This window comes from Myotis myotis, unplaced genomic scaffold, assembly GCF_014108235.1.
Source record: "Myotis myotis isolate mMyoMyo1 unplaced genomic scaffold, mMyoMyo1.p scaffold_m19_p_15, whole genome shotgun sequence".
Lineage (NCBI taxonomy): Eukaryota > Metazoa > Chordata > Mammalia > Chiroptera > Vespertilionidae > Myotis > Myotis myotis.
In genome coordinates this window covers 8,506,709-8,519,601 of record NW_023416319.1, presented here as the reverse complement: position 1 = coordinate 8,519,601, position 12,893 = coordinate 8,506,709, and the positions used below count along the sequence as shown (strand labels likewise).

Here is a 12,893-nt window from a genome sequence, read left to right as displayed (position 1 = left end):
AAGATAGCAATGACAACATCAGAAGAGAAATTACAAACCAAGATAATAAAACAAGACACGTGGACAATGACAAAAACTTACTTAGCAAGAAAACGAAACAATAACAAAACACAGTTACTACAGCCCAAACACCTAGAGCTGAGTAGAAAAAATTATGGTAAGGATCCCTGGCAGGGATTCATTTTTCATCCAGGCTGGGATCCAGGAAGTACCATAGTGAATTCCAAACATGTTCATCAAGAATAAACCATATTTGGCTCTCCCTCCCGAGAGCACACCCACGCCTTTCCCTTCCCCCTCCTCTTACTCAGCAGGTGTGCATCTCCTAAATTCTAGGGACCCCATGAGACTTGCGACCAGGAGAGTAATGGGCAGAGGCAGCTCATCCCAGGCTAAGCCCCGGATCCTGCCTGTCTCCAAGGCCCCCTTTTCTCTGACTTTCCAGGTAGGTGATAAAGAAATAAGCCTAGGCAGGGTACTTTGGCTCACTTCTTCCACTTAGGAGGAAAACTAAGTGCCTTTTATTTCTCAGTGAGCCAAAGCGGCCCTGCCGAGGCTCACTCCTGCTGTTTCTTCTGTCAAAGCCCTTTCCTGTTTCACTTTCCCCAGCTTTAATAAGAAAAAGAAAGAGAAGAAACAATATTCTGTGTAACTCGAGTGGAGGCACTGCCTAGGTCAGGGGAGGGCAAACTTTTTGACTCGAGGGCCACAATGGGTTCTTAAACTGGACTGGAGGGCCGGAACAAAAGCATGGATGGAGTGTTTGTGTGAACTAATATAAATTCAAAGTAAACATCATTACATAAAAGGGTACGGTCTTTTTTTTTTTTTTTTAGTTTTATTCATTTCAAACGGGCCGGATCCGCCTGCTGGCCGTAGTTTGCCCAGGGCTGGCCTAGGCCATAAAAGCAATATTTACAAAACTAACTCAATATTGTTAGAATCCATTTTTTTTGTTTTGTTGTTGTTGTTTTTTTTGTTATATGAGGATTACTGTTCTAGCTATTTCCGGAAAATAATTCAACTTCAATCTTGATGATTTTGTCAGATATCAACAAAACATGTACATGGTAGATGAATTACTGGAGTCAGATAAAGTTGGGTAAAATGTGGGCAAGTCATAGTTTTGACAGCAACTAGGAAAGAAATAACTCCAGATGGAAGTTATATAAAAAAAAATTCAATTACTGAGTAACAGAAAGGTGCATGTTCATTTTGGTCTATGATGGAGGTGGTGGTCAGAGGAAGGTGAAAAAGCGTAAGAGAAGATAGCTAGGTACAATGCTCATCAGAATGATATACAGGAGTGAATTTTGTTAAGGACAATAAATCGTGATCAACTTGGACATACTTGATTAACCTACAGAGCTTTAGCATACAGTAGGTTCGCAAATATTTGTTGAATTAAGACACAGAATTGACATCTAAGGAACATTATTCTAGGAATGCAGAAAACAGGAAGAATTCTAGGAAAGGAAGAGAAGACCAGCTTGTTTGTCAAATACCCTGCCTTTGCATATAGACTGTCCTTTGGGGTATCAACTAATATTGACATTCTTCTTAATACTCTGAATTAAAACGTATTTCCAAACGGTCAGATAGAAATTACCATTATCTTGCTGCATATATGTTATAACTAAGACATAGCCCACACTAGTATTAAAGCTTGGTTTATACAATACAAATAAGTGCAGTAAGTTGATATGACCTCATGAGTATGCTGTATTTCAAAATCTAGGACAAAGTAAAATCATTCTCAAACAGGGGCATTACCTTCCCCAAAGTAACTCACTTTAACTTGTGAATGTGTTGCTATTGAATTTGAACTTTTAATTTAGAAATCAATCTAAAAGCTAAAGAAGGAAGTGGTTCTGAGCAACATAGCTAGTCCATGTTGTATCAACTGAAGTTGAACTCAGAGCTGACCAAAATGTGATGGACAGCAGATGAAGAATCTATTTAAAAGACAGTAAGTCTCTAAAGACATTGCAACTCTCCAGAACAGATAGAGCAAGTGAGAAGAAACTTGCTCATTTGAGCACTTCATGAATTTTTACTGTCATGCTTTGTCAAAAAAACGCACTAAGCAAATATTGGCTCCTATCCCCTCATCCAGCTTTCATATTCTCCAGGGTGTCAGTCCTCAACTTTATTTTCCCTCCCACAATTCACCCACTTCCATGCCTTGAGCCAACAACTCATAGTTGATGCCCACATTATTTTCAGTCCTGTTCTTACGTTACAGACAACAAATTATCTATACCTTCATTTTCACTCTATCTCTGTATCTATATTGAAATCTCCACCTGAATAAAAGCAATTCCACTGAATGTTCCACCATAACTTCATACTCAAAATGGCTAAATCTAAAGTCCAATGAACAGCTCCAATGATTGAGTGCCCCCCACTTAATCTTTTTTTGTCAATAGTATCATTTTTCTTAGTCATGACTCCTTTTCCTTTGTCTTCTTTTTTACCAATTTCATGTCTCCTACAATTATACCTTCCTTTCTACTGTCACTGTTCCCACATGCAACCCAATCTAGGCCTGCCCACTTCATATAAGGAACACTTGAATTGTTGGTTTCTCAATCTCACTCCATTCGTCCCTCCTGTTTTCCTTCCTGCAACTCCAAGTGGAGAAGCAAGGTTGATTAAAGGGCAAGTGGCTTGAGACAACACTAGGACAAGTGTCACTCAATCCAGAGAAGGCATGGAAGTTTGTAATATTGGTTCTGCAAAAAAAAAGGGGGGGAACAGAAGGGCCCTATGAATGGCAGAAGGGGTCAAGAAGCTACAACATCACCCCTAAAAATACCCACACACATCACCTCCACAGAGCCCACCATCAAATGCAACCAGATGAATTAGAGTAAGGTCAGGGCTATCTCTTCCCTCTTTAAAGGTTTGGGTAATGAAAACTCTGCCCCCACTGACTGGTCTTCTTTCTACTCCAAAAGGGCTAGTTAGAGAAAGGAAAGGGAACATATTTTAGAGCCAGATTATACCTCCTCTTCAAGCCTCTGGGAACCTTTCGTTAGGAAGAAAATGTGAGTTTTTCAAAATTATTGAAACCTGGCTTGATTTCTGGAATGAGTTTTCTCTAGTAACCAAAAGTTGCAGAAAAGTTATGTCATCAAACCAACATATTATTAAGGAGCAGCACTTCAGAGGGAAGTGAAGGGAGATGGGGGCATTTCACACAGTATGATTGGAGACCCCTTGAGGAAAAAACACACAAAAGCATTTCATGTTCATATTTCAGAGCTGTGATTCCTCCAGTAAACCAGTTGTACGACTTTTCCCATCTTATCTCTCAACACATTCCTAAAAGCCTAGTACTTCACTATCCTCTCCTAGTCCCTGACTAGTCTACTCACGATTCCAGCTGCACACTAACCTTCCCCTGGCTGCTCCCATCCAGAATGTCCTTTCCTTTCTTCTCCCCAGAGCCTAATTACATTTAAAGAACTGATTCTAACGCCACATCTTCCTCCATTTATCCTCATCAAGCAGAGTCGCAGCCTTCCTTGTGACATTCCGCACTCCCAAGGAGGAGGACCCTCCCTCTGAACTGAATCAAACTTCTTAAATCTCAGACGACAGTAATAATAATAGGTAAATAAATCTAACAAATGTATTCTCTACTGCATTTACACTCATTCTACAAATGCTATTCCATTGTTCTCCATGAGAGTGGGACCCCCTGGGTTTACACAATAATCTGGGGAACTGAACAGCATTTAGTGGATGAGAACCAGATTGTAAGGAGACTTGTAATGTGCACGACAGCACAGAACAACAACAATTTGTCTCATTCTGCTGGATATTTATCTAGGTAAACAAACAAACAAAAGTCCCTGATTTTATGATTTTCTCAGCTTAGACTGTTTTACCATCATCCTCCTGTAAATTACAGACTGCTTAGTTTAACCTCAAAAGACAAGTATTTTCTATAGTGTTGCTCAGTAATATGCCCATGATCTTTGAAAAAGTCTTCATATAACATGGCATCTGATAACCACTTAGCTTTCAAACTTAGTTTCCTGATGCTTAAATGGAGGCAAAAGGAAAAGGAGGGGTTAATGAAGATCCATGTGTGTACATGTAACAAGGCTATCACCAAGGATTAAATGACTATACAAGAATGGTGAGGGGAGAGGGACCACGATGAGTCTGATTATGTCCATGATTAACCAGGGGAAAAACAGCTGAGTCCTCTTGTGGGCCTCCAGTTGGCAGTGCTGACGTAGACCAATCTGTTTGCTGTCCAAGTTTCTTCGGGAGTTGGGGGAGGAAATATTGCCATCAAAGCTACTGAGGATGGAATAATCTAGAAGTAGATTAAAGAGGGAGGATGTAAAACTAGACACTTGTTTACAAGATTGGTTTAATAAGTGCTTGTATAAATTAAATTAACACTCATTTAGATATAGTGATTACAATTAAAGTTAGAATATCTTTTGCTTTTTGATGTAAAAAGTAACAGTTATCTGACTCTTAGCAACTATAGCTCATTAGAGGAAAATACTGTAGTATTTACAACTTAGCACAGTCATAAAATCCTCTTAATTCAGCACCTTTTCCCCAGAGCTGTTTGTTTCTGACACAGTACTACAGGACCAATTCACACTTCTAAATTGTTTCAGTGAAGTGAGAACTGGTTTCGCTCTTACTGGAGCTCATCAGCTGTAGGCAACTGGTCAAGAACATTCTTCATTTGCCTCAAGCCAACCATTATCCATCTTGGATTTTATTTCTTCATGAAAGAACTCACATTTCTACAAAATTATTCCCATACAAGAGCCATATAAATGAAAACACTGTCTTTAACAGGTTTGTTTTCCCGGTAAATTAGCAGTATAAACAACAAAAAACTTAAGCTTATTCAATAAATTGCAAATACAAATGAATCTAATCCACAGATTTGGTAAAAGGCCTCATACAAAAGTATCGTCAGAAATACATTCCAAACTAGAAGGTAATTCATTCACAAATATGAATTGAGCATGTATTATGTGCAGGGACTGTTCTATATTTTAGGAGCATAGCAATAAATAAAAAACTTTTATGGAGATTACATTCTGATATAGTGGAGCAATATATAGAAGCGCTATGTTAAATTTCTTACTCTTGGTGTTTACAGTATTTTAATTTGAAGATCTATCAATGCTATCTAGCTTTATGAGTGTTTTTTAACACATTGTGGATGGATCACGAGAATTCTTGCTTCATATTACAGTGTTTTACAGATTCATACTTTAGAAAGTATGAAATTATTAGCTTATAAGAACCTGTAATAACTTCAAAATGCAATGGGTATTTAATTTTAAAGCCTGCCTTTAACATTTATGTAAATGTTTTTTGTACTCGTTCAATAGAAGCTTATCTGGCCACTGGGTAAAGCTAGCAATAAAACTACTGGTCCACAATGTGTTAAGTCCAACGGAAAAATCTGACTCAGTTCAGCATATTATTTACAACTACAAATTTTTAAATTACAAACTATACCATTTGAGTCTCAAATAATATCAGCTATATATTTTTCAAATACTGTCCATAAGATAAGCAAGTAAAGCCTGTGAGAGGATTCTGTTCTTCAATGTAATGATTTACCATCCTTTTACAGACAAGTACATTAAAAAGGTTTTTACATAGTCCCCAAATAAACTTTGAAAGCAGCCGAATCAAATGAATAACTTATCTTTCTGACCAACTCTAACAATGTTCTGATATCACAATTAAAGTCAGAAGCAAAAAATTATATCAAAAGACATCTGTAGCCCAACATAATCTGATCTCAACCCCTAAGTAAATGATTTTTAATAGTATTCACTTTAAAATACACTTTCCTGGATAAAGTTTTTAAAAATAGAATAAAATAATAGGACAGAAAAGAACCTGTATAAGAAACATAAAAACCTTGCTTCACATGAAAATATTTGACACTGAAGTTCACAGAAGGTGAATTTATGAAAATCAAGTTCTACTTTTAAAAGAGCTGGCTACTACAAAGAATTCCATATTAGAATGATCAAAAGGAAGAAATATTTTGTAAAGTAGTTACATTCTAATGAAGCTTTTGGTAAAATTTAACTTCATTATATTGGGTTTCCTTTACATGAAATATAATCACTAGATTTTTAAAGCTGCCTTTAGTCCACCAGTTTAAAATGTATGTCATATGAGGCCAAGGTCAATTATCCCTGTAGGGGTTTGTTAACCTTTGCACCCAAGACTCAGGACAGGGTGCATTTTTTGATATATGCATTATATCACAAATAGATGTTAAAAAACAGACTCAAGGCAATCGGTGCAGCAGGATCCCTCATACCACAGTACCAAATCCCGCAACAGAACAACTGGAGAAAGAAATTATGGTCCATCAAGATTCCAGGAAAGACGTAAGTGGCCACATCATATATCACATTATCAAGTTATATGTCATATTACCAGCTTGGCATCTTAGGTCAATGCAATTTTATATATTTCTAATAGTAACTTTTAAAGTAGAAAGTTATTAATATAGAAATCTTACTTTAAAGCTGCTTGTATAGAGCTCACAATCTGAATTTTAATAAGTCAAAGAAAACATTATTTTCTGCTAATTATTTTCCCCAAAAATCTGAAAACTAAAAGAAGGGGAAAAATTAACTACAGTTCTTTTCCCAAAAAAAAGGGCTAATAACCTAAAAGGAGAAAGAAAGAAAGAAAGAAAGAAAGAAAGAAAGAAAGAAAGAAAGAGAGAGAGAGAGAGAGAGAGAGAGAGAGAGAAAGAAAGAAAGAAAGAAAGAAAGAAAGAAAGAAAGAAAGAAAGAAAGAAAGAAAGAAAGAAAGAAAGAAAGAGAAAATAAGTGTGCCTTACATTATGGAGTTCTGACTGGGCTTGGTTAATTTGATATGATGTAGTTTACCAAAAAATCAAATTATTCATTAGCACTTTCTACATAATCATCCCTATAGTAGACTATCAGTCCATGTCTTTTAATGTCAGACAAATCCATCCCCAATCCAATCAGCACTTTCCTTTTCTGGGTTTGATTTCCTCTTCATATCTATTGCTCTTTCACCCCAATATTTTTCCTTTTGTTTACTTCTTAGCCCAACTATTTAAAATCTCAGTAACTGAGAGATAAAGTTTAAAGGACAAATTTGAAATAATGATAAGATTAGAGGGTTATTTGTAAATTTCAATTATCTATGTTCCCACTATTGCCCTAAAATGAATATTAAGTATAACAGTCACAATACTATAAGCTGTGTCTTATTTATGAAAGATGTGAGAATCGATTTTAGTTATTTAAAGCTAGAGATAAGAGATAAAAGAAAAATCTAAACTTTATTCAAATAAAAATAACAGAATTTAAGGATTCTTTTTTTTGTTTTGTTAATCCTCACCTGAGGATATTTCTTCCATTGATTTTTAGAGAGACTGGAAGAGAGGGAGGGAGACACATTGATTGGCTGCCTCCCAACTGCACACCAACCTGGGCCAGCAGGGGCTTGAACCTGCAACTCAGGTACACGCCCTTGACCTTGCCAGGAATCAAACCTGTGACCCTTCCGTGTGCAGGCCAACACTCTAACCACTGAGAACACAGGCCAGATGAAGGATTCTTTAACATGTAACTGTTCCATGAATTAGTGCAGATTACTAGCCATTCTTCAAAGGCAAAGATGATTTTTCTAAGTCTGTAAATAAGGCTGCTTTGTCCTATCATTTCTCCCTAAAGAATGAGAATACTGCTGCACTGTTCTACCTTCCCTCCACCATGTCAGCATGTAGCTGTAAGATGTTTTTAAATTAAATATACTAAGCAATCATCATCAGCTGTGCTGTCATTGTATCGCATCAGAAAGCAACTCTTGAGTTTATGGGTAAAGGAATAAAAGGTTATAGAGTGGTTACTGTGCTATACCACCCCTTTTGCGTTAGCAATAAATAAGACTCTGACGTGCCCATGACACTGCTTAAAGAAATCTCCAAGTTTACAAGCAGGTATTCTGAATTAGACACGGTCCTAAAAATAAAATCAATCTCAACACAATCCATGCATTTCTGGAGAATAAAAGCAATACGTATAAACACATGCAGGGCATTTCCAGGTAGATTCCTCAGTAATTATACATGCTTGCCGGTTACAATGTAAAAGAGGAGTTTTAATTCTTTAAATTCTGCAAGATTTGTGAATTACTCAATACCATGACTGAATTTTAAATAACATGAAAAGACCATAAGGGAAGGGGGAAAAGAACAAGGCCAATCATCCCTGTTTTCTATTTGAGTAACGATGAATAAAGAATTGAAAAGTAGCTGTACAGAGAGAGCAGTAAACTTGATACACAAGCAGCTAGTTCAGTTTCACTATCAACGTCTTTAGAACCTTAATCTTTCCCACAAGATCAACACTGCACATATCAAGGTGTCGTTAGCAGTTGGGAAGGCTACACCCACTGGCATACCTAAACATTTAATAGATCTTTTTTTTTTCCTGAATGACTAACCAGCACGCCTCTTGAAACACTGTTCCAATGATTTACTGCACATTTTCCTTAGAAAAACTCCCAGTCTATCCTTTTGGAAGAAATAAAAACGCTGGGCATCAAGGGACCATGACACGGGTACCGAGAAAACGACCAAAATGCCTGGGACCCGATGGCATATTTTTACCGTTCTGTCGGATTCCCACAGGTAAGAATGGGAATCCGACAGAATAGTAAAAATACGCCATCCGGTCCCAGGTATTAGAAAGAGGCGGTTTCTAATGCCAATGTTTTGACTCCAAAGGCAGGTCTCTTTCCTCTAAACAAAATAAAGATATGAATATTGGCTGTACTTAGTAAACTGTTAACAGCTGAGCAACCCCCACACCTGCAGGGTTCCCCAGGATCGCACTGCGGGACCCGTAGAAGGTGCCTTCCCATGGCAGAGGTTCCAGCGGTTCTCAACCTGTGGGTCGCGACCCCTTTGGCGGTCGAAGGACCCTTTCACAGGGGTCGCCTGAGACCATCCTGCATATCAGACATTGACATTACGATTCATAACAGTAGCAACATTACAGTGATGAAGTAGCAACGAAAATAATTTTATGGTTGGGGTCACAACATGAGGAACTGTATTTAAAGGGCCAGAAGGTTGAGAACCACTGGCAGAGACGCAAGTGTGGAACAGCACCCTTACCAGCCAAGGGTGAGCACCTGCCTTGGTGTCTTTGGAAGAACGGCAGCATAAAAACAAAAGACCAGGTCTCGCATACACACAATCCCAAAGAATCGTCTCTTAGTTAAAATCACAATAGAGGCAGTGTTTAGGATAGAAAGTAGCCACAACCGTCAACATAACACACACACACAGTCAACTTGGACAGACGAAGAGAGAAACAGGCGACTGAGTCTATGAAAGATCGCAAGCAGGTGGGGCTGAGCCGCAGATCGCGTTGGGAGGCCGGGCCATCGGCCCAAATCCCGCCGCTCCCCAGGCGCCGCTCAGGCGCCCCCGACCCGCGTCCACCCCTCCGGCCGCGTCCCCCCCGACCACCCCGGGCAGCCCGGGACCGAGGGATGGAGGAAAAGAGACCCCGAACTCCGTCCCTAGCGCCTGCCTCCTCCGATCACACCGGAGCCACCCGGGGGCTGGCAGGACCGCGCGCGAAGGGGGCAGCCTCGCCGCGCAGCTACCGCGACTCCCCGGTCCGCCCCGGGCGCCCCTCGGGCACTCACCCCACTTCTCCGAGCCTCCATCTGCACTCCTAGCGAGGCCGCGGGAGCCCCGCCCTGGGGCCCCACTTCTCCATAGCGGGGGGCGGCGGTGGAAGACGGGGCCGACACCGCGCTCTCCCGGCCGCGGCTTTTTTCCCCCAGACCCCCGCGGAGCTGACACATCAACAAAGATGGCGGCGATGCTGGAACCGGCTCGGATACAGCTGAGGGGGCGGGGCTCCCCGGAAGAGCCAATCAGCGCGGTGCGTCTGGTGTGACGCGCCTCGCCTTGGGCCAATGGAACCCGCCTGCAGTGGGCGGGGCCGGCGCGGCGCAGCGCTGCCTCCCGTCCCGGAGCAGCCAGCCCGGCTCTCCCGGCCCCCACGCCCGGGCGAAGCCGGCTTCGCGGCAGCTAGTCCTGCCCTACCTCTGACGCCCCTGCGGACCCAAGCGAGTGACTTCTTCCTGTGGGACGCGCTCATTGGAGACAAGCCTCCTCATCCCTTGGCCCTTCCTCTATTAGTCAGGGGAATAAAGCAATAAAAGAGCTTTCGAAAGGAGGACGTCCCAGCTCAGATGCGCAAACCTTGCACCTGACATGGGCGGAGTCAGCAGGCGTAGCCTACCGGCCCTTCGCACCATTCATCCCTGGAAGGCAATCTGGGGGTGTCCATCACACCGCGTCCCGGTCCGCAGCGTGGCACCTTCTGCCATTGTTGGATAATAGACTGTTGGTGCGTTCATGTCTAGCGCCCGACCGTGAGCTGCTGGAGCGCGGGGCGTGCCCTCTCCGGCCTCGGTGTCCCACGGGTTTGGAGACGCTGGAGCTGCTCAGTCATTAGCAACAAAACGTGTATTGGGGGTTGGGGTTGGGATGGGAGGTCGGAGTATTGAATACCGTGGCCTAATTGGGTCTGAAGAAGTCAAGTGAGCAGTTCCAGACTGTGGGAAATTTTGCAAGCCTTCTTCTGTCCGGTGAAGTAAGGTTATTGTGGTTTAGAGCTTCTGACAACTCATGAATGAACACAGTTAAATTCTGACAGTGGTCAATGCAGGTGTTTGTAAAGCAAAACTGTTAAGATAGGACAAAGGTCTCAAGGTCTGGGCAGTGGGATGAGCTGACAGGAGCTCAACTGGATGGATGGAGGTAGCTAACTTCAAAGAAGTCAATATGTAGTTGCCGAAATGCTGTATACAGGCAACGGCTAAGCCTCCCTGTGGGGAAGCAGAGTATTGGAAGTGAATCCCCTGTCTCCTTACTTGCTGTAAGTAAATAAAACTGCCTTGTGACGGTTATCTTATTTTTTTAGATAGATTATCCCAAGAGGTGAACCCCTTGAGTGCAGTATCAAATGTTGCTATTGTTCTATTAAGCTTTGTTACTAAATGTTGGGGGGAGGGGGCAGGGTGTGAAAATAAAGAAAAAAAAGTTGTGTAACTCTTTTTCATTTTAAACAGGAAATGTTATCTCTACTTAAAGGAAGATACTGCATTAAAACACTTTTGTAGTTGCAGTGTCTGTGACAGTAAAGAAATGATTTGACTTTAAAACAATAAATTGGCCAAATATTCCTAGTGAGATATATTAGTCCAAGGGGGAAAAAAACTGAAGAAACTTCAATTCTTTTATGATATTCATATTGTAATAACATTCACATTTTTATTTCTGAAATATATCTATATGTATAAAAGCCTAAGCAATCGTTATGACCAAACGACCAGAATGACCAGTCGACCAGTCGCTATGATACACACTGACCACCAGGGGGCAGATACTCAACGCAGGAGCTGCCCCCTGGTGGTCAGTGCGCTCCCACAGCCAACCTCCCACTGCCTCTCCCCTGTACTGGCTGCCCCCCACCCCCAATAGGCCTTGATCACCAGCCAGGCTGAGGGACCCCACCCGTGCACAAATTCGTGCACTGAGCCTCTAGTATTTGTATAAAGCATGTGAGTAATTATGTCTTCCAAAAACCAAGATTTTCAGTATTGGAGAAACAAAATACAAATGTAAAATCAAATTAAATAAAAACTCCACAATTCTAAATTTGAATTTAGAAATATCCCTATGAAGTCATGGGGCAGTTTTTTTTTTTTGTCATAAAAAAAAAATCTGTACACTGAAAAGGCCAAGAACAATGATCAATCCAATGCACATTCCTATTCTCCAGACTATGAAGTTTCCTATCAGCTTTTATTCTAGTGATTCTAGACCAGCCGTGGGCAAACTACGGCCCACGGGCCGGATCCGGCCCGTTTGAAATGAATAAAACTATTGAAATAAAAGACTGTACCCTTTTATGTAATGATGTTTACTTTGAATTTATATTAGTTCACACAAACACTCCATCCATGCTTTTGTTCTGGCCCTTCGGTCCAGTTTAAGAACCCATTGTGGCCCTCGAGTCAAAAAGTTTGCCCACCCCTGTTCTAGACTCACTGCTGATCATTACCTGGATCCATTATTTCATCAGGATTTGCAAAATGATGATAGTCTATCTTCTGCATTTATTACCTGAAAATCTATAAAGAAGAACGTTCTTACATCAACTATTTGATTAAGACTCAGTTTGTAACAGGGAAGGTAGTTATGCTGGATTCTTTTGTTTTCAGAATGTGAGATTCCTTGGGGTCCTCCAAAAGTGACGAATGACTTTAAAAAATCAGCATACTCATTTTTTTTAATTGATTGATGAGAGAGAAAGAGAGAGAGAGAGAGAGGTTTGTTGTTCCACACTTATTTATGCACTCATTGTTTGATCCTTGTATTTACCCTGACCAGGATCCAAACCGAAACCTTGGTGTATCCAAATAATTCTCTAACAAACTGAGCTACCCAGATGTGTTTTAATCAATTGCTGCTATTACTTTTGAATGCTAAAATTGTTCTATCTTTGACATGCAGAAGCACCTTTAAATAGCCTCATGAGTCTTTTTGACTCAACTCCAATTATCTTTGCTTTCTTTTTTGTTTTCTGGTGCAACCAACACAATCTAGGCTTTCTTATAGATTTCCTGCCCCAGACTTAGAATCAGCCCTTGATCTCCAATTGGAGCCCAGGTGACTTTTCATGGGAAATTATATTCAGAGATGACCGTCTAGACCTGTTTTAATATCCCCCAAAGAAAGCAATTAGATATTGTGTCTTCTGATGTGAAGCAATAGAGCAGTGATCTTTCAATGGGTGTGCTGC

The 12,893-nt window shown here is 40.8% G+C and overlaps 1 protein-coding gene across 2 annotated transcripts in view; it reads right to left on the bottom strand.

Annotated features, from left to right (window-relative positions):
- Positions 1-9,931, bottom strand: part of CCDC186 (coiled-coil domain containing 186) — a 41,305-nt gene extending 31,374 nt beyond the window's left edge. The window contains exon 1 of one of the 2 annotated variants that reach the window (XM_036335920.1): positions 9,721-9,931. The gene's annotated coding sequence lies outside the window, so the exon portion shown is untranslated. The remainder of the gene's footprint in view (positions 1-9,720) is intronic. The other variant, XM_036335919.1, reaches the window with a different exon arrangement.
- Between the last annotated feature and the right edge of the window lie 2,962 nt (positions 9,932-12,893).